Below are 16,968 nucleotides of genomic sequence, written 5' to 3'. Positions count from 1 at the left end.
CAGGAGCGACGTGCATGCAAATGTGATGGAAGGCCTGCAGCCCCCTCGATACAAACACCGCACGGTCCTCACGCGACTGCCTCACAGGTGCTGAATGGACAGCGCCATTTCAGCACCCCCAATGTTGTGGAAAGCGTGAGAGCACGCGGCTGCAAAGTAGGGGGGCAGAAACACACAGCTGGCAGACAATGATTGAAGCAGCAGCTCTTCACCCTCCTGGAAATCTGGGGAGAGTATAAAAGGGCACAGCAGGGACAACAAGTTGAGTGAGTCTTATCTTCATGATATTGCTGATCCCATCCTCCCTGCCTCTCTCTCGCTCTCTCTCATAGAGACCGACAACAGCGAAGAAGACCACGCTCCCCTTCAGCGACGTGTTGACAGTGTGCAGCCTGGCAGCCAGAGAAGCTCCCTGGGTCCTGCCTGGAGGCTGCTCACCCATGCTCACCGCGCCCCCAGACCAGATGACCATGACACTGCACTATTCCAGCCACCTTTCCAATAATATCTGATCAGTGGTGATTGCATGGTGGATGGCACCGCATAGCACCAGATAGTAACAAACAGCTACAGAAAATAACTATTGCTGTTTATATACAGGGTTCATGCACATTTTTACCAATACATTTCCATTACTTTTACTTTTACCATGACTTTTCCATGACTTTTGAGGCAAATATTCATGATCATACATGTGAAATAAGAATAAAAATCCATGTCAAAATTTGCCACAGCGTATCTTAACTAAAATTAAACCAAAACCAAAATAACTACAGTAAGGTCAGTGTGTATTGAATAGGGATGCTCCGATCAGGATTTTTTCAGCCAATACCAATTACCGATTTCTTGTCATAATGATCGGCCGATACCGATCCTGATCGCTCAAACTCCATATAAGTGATATGTATGCTTTCTGTTGACAGTCACTGTTAACCTTTTTTCCAGATAAAGTAATACCACAGAAGTTGCCTTGGTTATATTATTTACAGTAATGTTGTAGATTGTTGTTTTAATTGAGAATCAAGTAAATAAGCACAACAAATATTCATTTTACAATGAACATTTTAATAGGCCTTTACAAATACACCGCAAATGGCGAATTTTTAATTGTTTTTTGAAACCTTGTAATAATTCCACACTGGTGATGACATGACTGTTGCGCTAAAGAATAACGTCATCGTGTGTTTTATGTCCTCACATGTTTTACATCATCAAATTGCGATAGGTTCGTGAGATCCACCAAATTTAGAGACTACCGATCGAGTTGTAGAATGTGATCAGCTGATACCGTTTAGCAGCCGATCGATCAGAGCATCCCTAGTATTGAAGAATGTTTACACAGCAATACTATAAAAGCAGTTCATGGCCACTTGGAGTAGAGTTTTTACAGTGCAGCTTTAAAGCTCATGATTACTATCTTCTGCAGTTTTATGGAATAGAGCTGTAATAAAGTGGAAAAGAGTGGGAAAATATTCTTTATATTTTATAAATGATACCAGAATTTAAATTTTTAGGTGAACTATCCTTTTAACTTTTTGAGCACAGACTAGCATAAAAATACACTTGGGGGTTTATTGTCCAGAAAAGAGAATTAAAGGAATAACGAAAAATCACCTTTAATGCCTATGGTGGTTATAGCCCTGACTCAAATTACTCAAAGTAACGTTACATGATGTGACTGATCACTCGAACATTAAGTATTGTTAATGTAACCAATATTAACAATTAAACATATATTCTATTATACAGGTATTTGTGAAAAACTTTCTGGGTTTATGTATTTTTCCAAAATGTCCCCAGGCCTGGAAATTGCTATTTTAAAATTCCATGACTTTTCCAGGTTTTTCATGACTGTACGAATCCTGATAGAAGATTTACCCTATAAACTGGACTGAGTGTATATCAGCATTTATTCAGTCAGTGTATTGAATTCTATGTATAGAATGTACTACACACACCACTGATATACACTGGTTATAGCTCATAACATGTTTTCATTTGGGGCTGCACTTTCTTTGCACTGTGTCTAGCTGAGCTTACAGTGAACTTTAATACAGGTGCTGTAAAGCCCACTTCACTCATTCATGCTGTCAGAGAAGGCCTACGGCACCTCTTCAGGCCAAGCCAATACACACAGTGCAGAACCGCACAAACACTAATGCAGCATGGCGGGCACGTTGTCAGTGATTGGATCTGATCCGATCTGATCTGACGGGCTCTGGCACTGCAGCCCTCCTGTTTTTTTTTTTCCCTTTCTCATGCCCCTGACAGCTGCAGAAAAGCATGGTAGCAAAGCTCACACACACACACACAAAGCTCACACATTGTACATCATGCTGCCTTACTAAGATAGAGACCTGACGTGTTTTTTTGCTTATAATACTTTGAAAAAAGGGAAAAACTTTATACAATACACCTAATTATTTTATTCTTTTAGAAGAGTTGTGACTAAATGTTTTCATAGACCAAACCAAAAAACCAAAAAAAAAATCTAGACTTTAAAGGTTTGGCTAACACTGATTTACTTTGTACTCATGAGCACATTTTGATGAATGCCAAACACACGTAAAATACCAAGCGTATTCACAGCACAGCTGATTTACATTTCATGTCGTCTACTAAACTCGATAAAACACAAAACTCATAGGTCTGAAAACAACAAAATGACAATTAAATATTGAACGGTTGCATCCTACATGCAGCGTGCACTACATCATCCAGTAATGCAGCTCAGCCATTGCAGCAAGTCGGCCACAATAAGCCACAATTTCTTTTTTTTCCCTAATTGAATGGCTAGTCATATTTATCTTTCATTTATGGATTTATTTTAGCTTGTTTTCATTTCAAGTGAATAATGACAGAGTTTCACAAAATATTCATAAAATTTATGTGCGTAATTGACATAAATAAGCGACTTAAACTTAACAGTGTAATCAGTAAATTTGCAGTAACTAACAACAATTATATGACAAACTCAAAAGCTTTCATAGGATACATTTGTTCCCAAACTAACTAGATTTTCATTTCGATTTTTCATTTCTTGTATAAATGATCTTTAAGAATAAATGAATTTGTATACAGCTTGTTAAATGAAATTCACTCTGCATAAAAGAGGATCCAGTAAAGGATCAAGTAGCGAAAGACAGGAGAATGTTTAAGGCCATGCCGACGCACACACTCCGCCATTAAAAAAAAAAAATCCCATCCACGCAAACAGCATTTCAGAAAATATCTACATGAATACAGCATCTACATGAACACACAGCAACTGATTTGAAACCACTTGTGTGAGCACACAGAAAAAAAAACAGGCCATTTAATTTACATGATTCGTGTGGCTCCACATGAATGAGTTGAGTTTCATTAACACATTTGTTTTCCTACAGCTAACAAGGTTTAATCTAGAGCTGCAACAACTAATTGATAAAATCGATAATAATTGACTATGAAAATCGTCGTCAACGAATCTCATTATCGATTAGTTGGTCTACGCACGGCACGGGATACATTTACTCACTACGTTACTTCTGTTCCAAAAACATGCCTCGGAGAATAAATACTAAAGTTGTGTGCCAAATGACGTACTGTACACTTACACTATGCACTGTATACTCTACCGTCTAGTTGATGAATTTTAGAACGGTAATATCATCTCAAATATATCATTAGTGGGTTTTTTAACTAACTGAAAGTATAAGCCGCTTCCTAGTCAATGGTGCATGACGTCATATGCATGTAATGTGACGCCACTAGCCAGAATACCCAGAGTCACCGACAATAACTTTCTTCAGTTTACTGTTTATGTGAATGTTACCTTTTATTCCCAACATGACCTCACTCTCCATCAGACGGAGACGCAATCATCAAATAACGGAGGAAGAAAGTGTGCGACCTCCAAGTCCTCTAAGGCAGGGGTACATTTTATATTAAACACTGCGGAGAAGATCAAACATTATAAAGCAGAGTTTGTGTAGCACGGAAGAATGACAGTGATGCTGTCTCGAGTTGCTTAAAAGGTTTCGTTTAATTTAAGTTTATTGTCATTATATGCTCTATCAGTGTAACTTCTGTTCTTTATTATAACGGAAGTGATCTCTTAGTAACAAGGCCGTGTTGCTCCTCACGTGCGGTGATACACAGTGGGAGCACGAGTAAGATCTGTAATGTCTAATTAAAACATTATGATCAAAAGTAAACACAAGTAAACAATTTACCTAAAGGCAGTGAGTAACAGAAACCATAAGGGGCAGTGAAAGTGAGATTTTATTATTAATTTAGGACTGTAGTTTAATTCAGTGCTTTTTGTGCATCCATAAAAAATAATGCATATACTCTTATATAATATAAACTTATATATGTGTGTGTATATATATATATATATATATATATATATATATATATATATATATATATATTTATATATATATATATATGTGTGTGTGTGTGTGTGTGTGTGTGTGTATGATTTTAACATATATGTTAACTTTAATTTTTTATATATATATATATATATATATATATATATATATATATATATATATATATATGAGTATATGCATTATTTTTTATTGATGCACAAAAAGCACTGAATCAAACTACCATCCTAAATTAATAATATATATTCTGGTGTGTGTACTGTGTTTATTCAGTCTTATGTAATTGGACAAACAGTTGTGTAAAGTTTTTGTCTGAAGTTTATATTTGTAACACTCAGTTTGTGGTTATTTATTTTAAATAAACAAAAAAAGTTACCGAAAGTTTGCCCCCCAGTTCGATTAATATCGGAAAAATAATCGGCCAACAATTATGAAAATAATCATTAGTTGCAGCCCTAGTTTAATCATGTATTTTCATAACCCCTCATGACTGAAGGCATTGGGAGGTGGTGTCGCTGCCCTCTATGCTGACATGCCACACAGGATTAAGCTAATATACTACTAATGTGCGTCCCAAAACGCATACTTATGCACTATTCTACACCATTTTGTAGTATAAATACTGTGAGTAGTGTGTTCACACTAAAAAAAAAAAACAACAAGCCAGTGATAGCTCTGTGGTTAAGATGGATTACTGATCGTAAGATTGTCACTTTGAATTCCAGCAACCTCTGTTGGACCCTTGAGCAAGGCCCTTAACCATCAACTGCTCAATTGTATAAATGAGATAAATGTAAGTTGCTCTGGATAAAGGTGTCTCCTAAATGCCATAAAATGTAAAGCAAGAAGTGGACTTGCAGTGCACTTGAAGTACCTGTATGATGTACTTATTCACCTGAAAAAAAACAGTGTGGAATGACTCTTCATGCACTCAAGGATCACAGCTTTGCTTACATAGTGGAAGTGGGGAAGGGCTACAATACCAGGTGCTGATGCTGGCTCAAAATTGCTCAGAATCAAAAGAAGGTCATGTTGGCCATTAAAAGTAACATTGACATAAACAGTAAAATGAATACATTTATTTTTGTTGACTCTGCATATTCTGCTAAACCTAGCAGTACTGCATTATGTGCATTTGATATAATTTCAAATAGTCTGAATCTCCAAACCAAAAACTATAGCAAAACAGTTATGAACAGAATAGCAAACATGGTAACAAAAGGCTTGGTACATAAAGATCACAAGTTCACTAAACGATACTTAGTGAGTGCTTATATAGAGGTGAGTGGTGATTGGGTCCAGGTGTGTGTGGGAACCGGTTAGGTGGTTTTTACACTGGGCCGAATCTGAGCGCAATTGTTCCCGGTGCCCCCCGCACCGTCTTAGTCTGGTTTCAGACTCACTTGATTCTATCGGACCCCAGTTCATCAGAAACATACATGAGGAATACAATGCGACCATATTTTTTGTTTTTTTATTTTGGTGTGATTATGTGCAGCAGATATTATGTGCAACAGTGGAGCTCTTCTGTGTCCCACAATGTTCCCCTACCACTCATCATACACGTGTGTTGTGGAAACTAACAATGTCATCATCCGAACAAACGCGGACCCGAGCACAAGTTGCATTAATATTCACAGGAATCGCAGCGCAGTTCCAGTGTAACTGAACTTAGCCAACCTCCTACAGTGAATGTGCATGTTGGGCATTAGAGTCCAAGGTGGCCGTTTCTGGGCTGTGCCTTTGGAAATGGAGTTTGTGGAGGCCATGTTTGTGGGCTCTGAGACAGTGTGGGAAATGTAGTTAGACTCTGATTCTGGTGTATACATGACAGCTACAGATTGACATCTCTAAATTGTCTGCAGTTTATGAATGGGCATGTGAGTGTGTTGGCGATTGTGCCCTGAGATGTGTTGGCATCCCGTCCAGGATGTCCCTTGCCTTGTGCTCAGAGTCCCCTGGGATAGGCTCCAGGTTCCCCGCCAATTATAATTCGCAGGCAAGTGTAACGTGGCAAGAGCATGTACATAGTCGTGTATTACCACCCACCCATTTTCTACCATTTATGGTGAATACATTCCTGATATAATGCACCATTATGGAATTATGGAAAACAAATATTTATGTGGATATGTGAATGTGCATAATTGACAAAACAGGGGCACAGGACAAAATTTAAATTAGTTTTTTTTTTTTAATTTATTTATTCCAGACTGCACCTGGAACAGTGCAGCATTAACTATGCAGATTTTGGGGCAGTTAGAACTTAGGAATGGAAATCATCTATATTGATTGACAGAATTAAAGTGTGCTTTTGTACAACCGAGAAAATAAGTTTGTCTCCTTTTTCCCCTTTCCTTATAGACAGCAGTAAATAATGGAACAAGTTAACACAGTCAATCTAGATAACAGATTACATCGACAACGGTAGCAGCCTCCTATCCTAGAGAACAACATACACATACAAATATAATATTTGTATACATGAAAGACCATACAAGGCTGCTTCAGTTAAAAAAAAAGTGTCAATTAAAATTAAATATGCAATTAACCATTACATTATTGGTTATAACTAATACATTTTAAACACTGCAAAGATTTTGGCTAGTTATCAATCACATTAGTGAACAAACACTCTAGTGCCACTTTGGAAATTAATTAGATGATTTAAATTTCCTGCTCATCATCACACTGGCACATGTACACACTGTCACACAGCATTTGCTGAACTCCTTTCTCTCAGTACATTTACATGGACAACAATAGTCCAATATTAACCTGCTTAAGACAATACTCTGATTAAGAACCTACCATGTAAAGACAAATCGAATTAATACAGTAATCACAAATCAAAGTAAACGGAAATCGAATTAAGACATGTGGTGTATTCCTATTTTAGTCGCATTACCGATGTGCATTATAGACATGTAAACACCTTAATCACACTATTAATGTCGTGTGGGAGTTTTCACCACATTTTGCAACAGGACACGTGTACACACACACACACACACACACACACACACACACACACACACACACACACGGCAGTGCTCAACCGTTTGACAGCAAACAAGAGAGCACGGCTGCATCCGAAACCGCACACTTACCTACAATATAGTAGGAGAAATACATGTATACATGGCAAGTACGTGGTTTCAGACGCAGCCCGTGGCTCAAGCAGTCGTATATTTGCACGTACAGCATGACAAATAATTAACTGCACTTGAAGCTTTCATAAAATTAAAACTGAAAACACCTCAAACTGTATATGGTACCATAATGAAGACAAACTGTATGTTGATACGTGAAATTCTGGAGGGAATGTCGGACGGCGTGGCATGGGGACGTAACGACGTGTACCTTCAATATATCTATGTTCTATAACATGTAAAATGGGAACATGAAAGGAGTATTCTTAACGCGACTCATTAAACACCTTAATCACAATATTGTCTTATTCAGAATAAGGCCAATAATTAGATTGTTGCTGTCCATGTAAACGTAGTCAGTGTTCAGCAAAAGACCAACTACAAAACCTCAACAGCTTGAAAACATGAATTTACTAGAACCTTATTATTTCACTCCTTTTAGGAAATACACTTTTTTCATGGGCATAAACACTTCTAAAATCAATACAAGTGAATAAAACTCTCTCTGATGCGTCACACCCACTCTGAAATACACACAGAGGGCCTATTGAGCACTAATTTTCTCCCCTCTTTATCAAACAAGAAAAACACACTTAAACAACCCAAATTAACTTACAATTGTGCACAAAATGATTCCAATATTACTTTAATACTGCATCAACTTCCATTTGCTTTCAAATGTCTCAACACAAACCAGCATCAATCGGGAAGACACACAGCCATCCGTTTTATAAATATACGCATAAGAACCATGTGCACCGCGTTGAAAATCGCACTGCTCGCATGTGAACTATTGCGATTCTGCTGGGCAGAACGGTAACTCACATTCCTGCTTCTTAAAGGGCCAGAGTAAGATTTTATCACTAGATGAGAAGGACATCTGTGCACACTGCATGGACAATACACTTAATTAAGGGCTTTATGAACCAGTTTCAAAATTTGAATCTTATTTTTTACCTGGTTACATTTAGATAGTGAACATACTGTATTCCAAAAAGAAATGAAATTACTACATATCACTACATAAATTCACATACCAACAACTTGTTATTTTACATTCACTAGTCAGGTCTGTTTTGATGCACAATCTCAAATCATTAATCTATTTCTGCTATATTCCATAGTCTGAGCTAGGGCTGCAACAACTAATCTATAAAATCGATAATTAAAATAATCAACAATGAATTTCATTATGAATTAGTTGGGTCTGTGACATCACTGTGGATAACCCCCCTGTCAGTGACTTCACTTCACAAAGGTGAAAAACGCATTTGTATGAATAAAACACATCTGAAAAACAGCGGAGGTCACAGAGTGAGCTGCTGATGGAAAAGTGCACGATCCAGGTTGTCCAAAACAAAGCGCTTCAAACAGACTCGTAAGTGTATTAATGCGGCTTGTCGTATCAGATGCTGTGACAGGTACATGTGCTGTTTAGTGTGTTCCAGACATGTTTTCTTCAGTGCAGAAATTAAACGTTTACCTTTATATCTTTACCTGTAAATGTTAGAAATTCACGCCAGTACTTTCATTTTACATAAAGCCTCATCCTGACAGCGATTGAGCCTCCATTAAACTTCACTGAATGAGAGCAAGTCCACGCATACGCATCAATCAAACAGCATGCGATAGAAAGGAAGCGCAGTAACTCTGACTAAAATATTCATTTTGATCAAATATTTAGTTTGATGCTATATTTAGTGATATTTAGAAACAAAATTAATTGGGTTTTTTTATGAGAGGAGTAACTGTAATGGGGTTAGAACATGTAATTGTATATAAATGTAAGACGTGTCATACATTTACAGAAGAAAGTAACGTTATAAGAGTGAATGTATGTGTTACTGCAGAACATTCAACCTCTTACCAGTTACTTTTTTTATTTTTTTATTTATTTTTTTTAGCATTTTTAATATAGTGATATAACTTCTGCTTTAAAGCTTGTGGATAATCAGTTGTTTTGTTTTTTGTTTTTTTCCAAAATATAATGTTTACAATTCCTTTGCACAATGTAAAGAATAGCCCATGTAGGTACATTTAATACCTTTTTCATAGCCATCAATTTGCACAATGTTTTAAGGACAACATTGGGCTGAATGTGAATTAACATGTTTTTTCGAAGTACAGAAAATAAAAATTGGACTTTTAATCCAACTAATTGATCAATCGAAGAAATAATCGACAGATTAATCGATTATCAAAATAATTGTTAGTTGCAGCCCTAGTCTGATCAAATTATTGATAAACAGTCTGGTCCATAAGTATTTGGACAGTGACACACCTCATAATTTTGCCTTTGTACACCACCACAACGGATGCAATGAAAATAAGCAATCAAGATGTGACTTAAATGTAGACTTTCAGCTTTAATTCAAGGGATGTAACAAAAATATTGCATTAACCATTTAGGAATTACAGCCATTTTTTACATAGTCCCTCCATTTTCATAGGCGCAAAAGTAATTGGATAATTAACTAATAAAGCTGTTTTATGGCCGGGTGTGGCCTGTTTCCTTGTTATTTCAAGGAGATAAAAGGTCTGGAGTTGATTCCAAGTGTCCAATTTGCATTCAGTAGCTGTTCATGGGAACTCTCAATATGCAGTCCAAACAGGTGGTAACGCAAGTGAAGAAAGCCATCATTAAGCTGAAAAAAAAAAAATACAGACCTATCAGAGAGGTAGCAGAAACTGTAGGGGTGGTCAAATCAATAATTTGGTACATTCTTTAAAAGAAGGAATGCACGTACGAGCTCAACAACACCAAAAGTCCTGAAAGATCACCGAAGACAACTAAAGTGGATGATCGCAGAATTCTTTCCTTGGTGAAGAAAAACCCCTTCACAACATCTAGTCAAGTCAAGAGCAGACTCAAAGGCACAGTCTACAATCAAGAGATGCTTTTATGAAAGTAAGCACAGAGGGTTTACCTCAAGATGCAAACCACTGGTAACACCCAAGAACAGAAAGACCAGATTAGACTTTGCTAGAAAACATCTAACAAAGCCTGCATAGTTCTAGAAGGAAATTCTTACAAGATTAACTTGTACCATAATGATGGGTAGTGAAGAGTACAAGGAGAAGGAAAGGAAGGGCTCATGAACCAAAGCATATCAAATCATTTGTCAAACATGTGGAGGGAGTGTTGTGGCATGGGCATGTATGGCTGCTGGGTCACTAGTGTTTATTGATGATGTGACTGCAGATAGAAATAGCAGGATGAATTATGAAGCATATATAGCTATACTTTGTGCTCAGATTCAGTCAAATGCTGCAAAACTGACAGGATAGCACTTCACAGTACAGATGGATAATGACCCAAAACATACTGCAAAAGCAACCCAAGAGTTTCTTAAAGCAAAAAAAATGTAATGTTCCTAAATGGCCAAGTTAAAGCTGAAAGTCTACACTTCAATCACATCTTGATTGCTTCATTTCAACACCACTGTGGTGGTGTACAGAGGTAAAATTTAAAAAAATGTGCCGCTGTCCTCATACTTATGGACCCAAATGTATGTATAATGTATGTGGGGTTTACTAAAACGTCTCAGTTTGGTGAGAATAGCTGCATTCAAATGCAAATATAATCTTCACACAGTGAAATTTATGCAAATATGTTAGGAATAGTGTTCTAATTCAATTTTACTTACTTATGTAGGTTGTTTATTTAACCTGTTTGCATTGCTGTGTAGCAATTATATGCAGAATACGCCACAGCTAAATCTCTTGTCAGCAAGCACACAGAATCAAAAACACTTTTCCCTGAGATCACTCACTAACGCCCAGCCCAGCCTGATACAATTTGACAAGGTCATTATTGAAATGTGGAGAAATATTAAATTAAATTTGCAATTACTGAACCAACACCATCATGCACACGCCACCACCACCATCATCCACATGCTCAAAGAGTAAAGTAAAGCAACAAAAGCAAAATATGTTATTTTCACTGCCTAAATTCCACAGTCAATCTGTCAATTAGAATAAATCCATGCTGCATATTCATTCATTCATTCATCTTCATTATGAATTTATTCTAATCAGATTGGCTGTGGATCCAGATCCTGGCAAAAGCTGGGCAAGATTTTGGGGCTCAAAAATTTTATTTCTCAAATGGTTACTTAGGAACAGATAAGTGATGTTGCTAAGTAGAAAGGATAACCATGTGCCTAAACATAGAACACGTACATGTACAGTACAGGATGTTTCTGAACAAAACTGCCAGCTGCTAAAGTAACTTCTCTGAGACATTGTCATCTGGCACATGCATGTTCAATGGAACATTAATCTGAATGTGAAATTAATCTGAAAATAGGACTTTCCTTAGGTTATTTATTTAAAATTCCTGTAACCAGGGCCTATTCTGAACCTTTGGGGCCCTAAGTGACAGCTTACTCAACACCCACACCAATCATATTATCGTATATGCAAGAATGAACAGAATTAATACTGAATCATCTTGGATGATGGAACAACAGTTTAATGAACAATAATATAAAATTAACTGATCAATAACTATATACACGAGGAATTAAATGATGAGTTTGGCTTAAATCTGCATTACTTTCAGTTTGTTCGAACACCCAAAATATCTTCTTATAGAACCTGAAAAATTACCATTAGTCCATTATGATGGGCATTACTTACCATGGTTAATTTGAGTTCAAGAAAATCATTTCTTTATTGGTTGTGATCGTCTGAGATCTCTGATAATATCAGAGAAGGAACTCTGGACTACAGTTCCCAGCAGCCATTGCACGTCACTGCATCATGGTCACATGACCACCTGCACCTAAATCATGTTCATATTAACGAGCACTTGTGTATATTAGCCACAGTTTGTACTGTACTCCTTGTCTCGTGTTTGTCTTTCTTTACCGTTGTCTCTGTGGCTGTGTTTATGGTCTTTGTTTTATGTCTATTCCTAGTCTTAGTGTTTTTTGCCACTAGTTCTAAGTTCCTGTTTTGTGTTTGGTGTTGTTTGTTTTAAAGCTATCTGCACTTGCATTCATCTTTAATTCGTGACACTAATAACTAAACTGTATTATCTTAACACTTCTTAATTTAAATATTAGCTAGCGAGCTATTTAGTTAATGATCGTTTTCATGTCAATTACCTCAACAAGTAAAAGCAAGAAAATTAATAATCAAACTGACTAGCAGTTTTAATTAGCATTAAATTAATTAGCATTAATTTCTTACTGACATTTTGGGTTTTGCTTTTTTATTTTTTATTTGTCTACCCCAGATAGATATGAATGCTTCATTATTGCTGCTTCATAAACTTCTGACATTAGTTACCTCATTTACTGATGTAAATCCCAGTTTCTATTGTATTCGCACCACAAGGGAGCCCCTTGTGATTGCCGGATACATAAACTTTTTCAACAAATAATGAAGTGTGTATTTTTGCAAATCTGTTTTAAAAATAATTTGGCCCCCTGGTGGTCCAAAGGCCTTAAGCAACCATCCATTTTCTGTACCGCTTATCCTACACAGTGTCGCTGGGAGCCTGGAGCCTATCTCAGGGGATTCAGGGCACTAAGTGGGTGCCAACCCATCACAGGGCACCACTGCACACACATTCACAACGGACAATTTAGAGATGCCAGTCAGCCTACAATACGTCTTTGGACTGGTGGAGGAAACTGGAGTACCCAGAGGAAACCCCTGAAGCACAGGGAGAACATGCAAACTCCATACACACAGGGCAGAGGCAGGAATTGAACCCCCAACCCTGGAGATGTGAGGCAAATGTACTAAACACTAATCCACCATGCTCCCACCTAAGCAACCACATACCACTTATAACTCATGTTATACCTGTAACAAGAGGAAATGTGTCATATATAGCAATAACAAGGTCTGATTTCAATCTTCTGCAGGAAAATATAAACATAAATGTGATGAGGTGATGCACACTGGAAAGTGTCATGACTGTTACGAGTGTTACAGGCAATGTCCACAATGACATTGTTTGGAGTGCCCTCTCAGGAAAATTGAATGAGAGAGAATGGCTAAACGTTGCTGTCAGAGACTATTTTGAGCCACAGAGTCACAAAGTGTGAGCATTTAAATTGATAGGAGAAAGCCTATGCAGTTAGTGGGATCAGGGAAGAGTAAAGTCTTGAGGCAGAAACCAAACAGCGATTATAGCAGAGGACAAAAAGACAGCGGAGAACTTGGACTGGTGGTATTGCGTGGGTCTGCTGGGTAAAGAGACAAAAAAATGCCTGGAAGCAACGGATCAATACAGACACTAAGCTGAGTCATGCACACACAAACCACACAATCTGTAGAGGCCACAGACTAAATAAACACACAGGCCCATTCTATATGCAATGAACCTACAGAGAATATGTGAAATCAATCAATAAATAAATAAATAAATAAATATACATATACATAATATAAAATTACAAAGATAAACTTAATACACTTAATATAAACTTACAGAACCTACAGAGAATATGTTATATATATATATATATATATATATATATATATATATATATATATATATATATATATATATATAAAGCCATTGTCAGCAAATATTGAAATCAATTAGCATGAAAAATCAATAGTAACCATTCATAAATTTTGTGCACAGACAAGTAGCTCATGCTTTGGAGGAATCTACTGGTCAATCATTTTTTATACTATTTATACACATCAATATATTGAGCTAACATATGGTACTACTTACAGTCTCATTTCCAAACAAGCAAATTAAATTCTTGATTGAGAACAATTTTGTTATGCATGTTAAGTTATGCACATATGAGCACAGGCACACAAACACTTCAACAACCAGCGCCTATTTATTTATTAAAATCCAGGCTATTAAACATTTTGTTAAACAGGATGCAGTATTTGTGCACTTACACAGAGCATAAAATTGCACTGAAAATCCTGTAATGGGAAGCCATGTGGGGGAAAAGGTCTCGGGCTTTTCAGTAGCTTTTCTGAAAATTATGGCTGCAACTAATGATTATTTTGATAATCGATTAATCTGTCGAATATTTCTTTGATTAATTAGTTAGTTGGAGTAAAAGGCCGGTTTTTATTATCTGTATTTTTGGGGGGAATATATGTTATTTCACATTCAGCCCAATGTTGTCCTTAAAACACTGTACAAATTGAAGGCTATGAAAAAGGTATTAAACGTATCTATGTGGGCTATGCTATACATTGTGCAAAGGAATTTTAAAAATATTAACATTATATTTTGAAAACAAACAAGCAAAAAAAATGATTGTCCACAAGCTTTAAAGCAGTTATATCACTATATTAAAAATGCAAAAAAACAAACAACTATATTAAAAAACAAAAGCACAGACTAAGTGTTAACTGGTACAAGACTGAATATTCTACAGTAACACACACATTCACTCATTTGAACACAGTAACATGTTTCTTCATTCTGTAAATGTATAACACTTCTTACATTTATATACAATTACATGTTCTAACCCCATTACAGTTACTCCTCTCATAAAAAAACACAATTACTTTTGTTTCTAAATATCGCTAAATATAGCATCAAACTACAAATTTGATCAAAATGAATATTTTCATCAGAGTTACTGCGCTTCCTTTCTATTGCGTACTGTTTGATTGACGCGTACGCGTGGACTTGCTCTCATTGTGAAGTTTAATTGAGACTTGCTTGCTGTCAGAACAAGCCTTTAAGTTAAATGGAAATACTGATGTGAATTTCTATCATTTACAGATAAGGATATAAACATAAAAATGTCATTTCTGTGCTGAAGAAAACATGAGTGGAACACATTAAACACCACACGCATCTGTCGCGGCATCTGATATGACAAGCTGCGTTAATACACACGAGTCTGTTTGAAGCGCTTAATATAAAACATTCTCATGTGCTGGATGACCTGGAAATGCACTTTTTCTGTAGCAGCTCACTCTGTGACCTCCGCTGTTTTTAAGACGTGTTTTATTCATAGAAATGCATTTTTCACCATTGTGACAGAGGGCTATCCACAGCGATGTCACAGACGCAACTAATCCTTAATGAAATTCGCTGTCGATGATTTTAATTATCGATTATTATCGATTAGTTGTTGCAGACCTACTGAAAATATTAAAAATGAATAGCACATCTTTACAGAGGATGGGTAATTTATTTAATCTATTCAGTCCCTGACAGACTGATCCAATTGTACAAGGCTGCAATGATACCACAGAGCTTTCATGTGGGATTAAATTATGCCTTTTGATTCCAAAATGTCTAAATTTGCTTATTTATGTTGTTAGTTATTTAGTTAGTTAATTAGTTAGTTAGTTAGTTATTGCATTTAGAGATTGAAAAGTGACAGTTCAACTTAACAACAAAGAGGAATCCTAGGAGAGTTGCTAGACAAAAAGTACCAATCAGTCCCTTCAGGATTTTGCAGTTTTTGAAATCGCAGAAATTAATGTAAAATCAAGCAAACGCCACAATATTTGTAGGAGTTTGCTATTTTTCAAAATTAATACAGATTTGGGCCAAAGCCATGTTCGATGTATGTGCTTCAAACATGAGTACAGCTAAAAGCTCTCATTTGCCAACATATACCACTGTGAAAGACTGTGCAAAACAATTTAGTGCAATTGCAATTTCACCAATTCAACTAGTTTTCCACAAAAAAAAAAAAAAAAAAAATCTGCAAATTGCATAGCAAATTTTGAAAAGAGCCGCAGCAAAGTCAGGCATTTTTGCTTTGCTTTTCTTTCAAGCATCACAGAAAAACTCAGTGAAGTCTGCTTTGGCTTGACCAATATGGTCTCCTGAATGGTGCAACAGAAAAGCGTTTGTCCTATCATCCAGAGATCGCAAGTTTGAATTCCAATGATGCCACAGCCGTCCATATCCAGCAGTATGAGAGAACAAAACTGGTAGTGCTCTCTCTCCCCTGTCAATCACAGCCACACTAACCAATCATGAGCATGGGCCAATCGTGCATGTCAAAGTGGGCAGATACTTTCCTCTGAGTGTGTTACACAGCATGAGCAGAGGTTCGAAAATATGTGGTGGGCTGGCTTCTCAAGTCTCAGAGGAAGTACGTGGTAGCTGTTGTGTGATGGAAATTTGTAGGTAGGAATTGGCCAGGATTAATTTAGGGAGAAAATTGATGGGAGGGTTGGTGGTTGAAGTACCAATACATTTATATTGATAAACAAAAATAAAGATTTTTCTTAACAAGTGCATTTTAAAAAATGTAATTATAAATATTCATTATTTAACTACATTTGCAATGTAAAATAACATGAATCCTAACCCTGTTGCTACAGTGCTATATGGCATTCAATGTAACTGTATTCTTAAATGTACTGTTATTAGGCTGTGCTGCTCAGGGAAATTTGCCTAGAAATAATGAAATTAATGTTTATTAATTCATATTTTTTTATCATTAGGTTGTACAAGGAATACTATG

Source organism: Ictalurus furcatus, chromosome 8 (genome assembly GCF_023375685.1).
Source record: "Ictalurus furcatus strain D&B chromosome 8, Billie_1.0, whole genome shotgun sequence".
In the NCBI taxonomy this organism is placed as follows: Eukaryota; Metazoa; Chordata; class Actinopteri; order Siluriformes; family Ictaluridae; genus Ictalurus; species Ictalurus furcatus.
The sequence above is the reverse complement of the archived record's forward strand: the minus strand, read 5'-3'. Positions refer to the sequence as shown.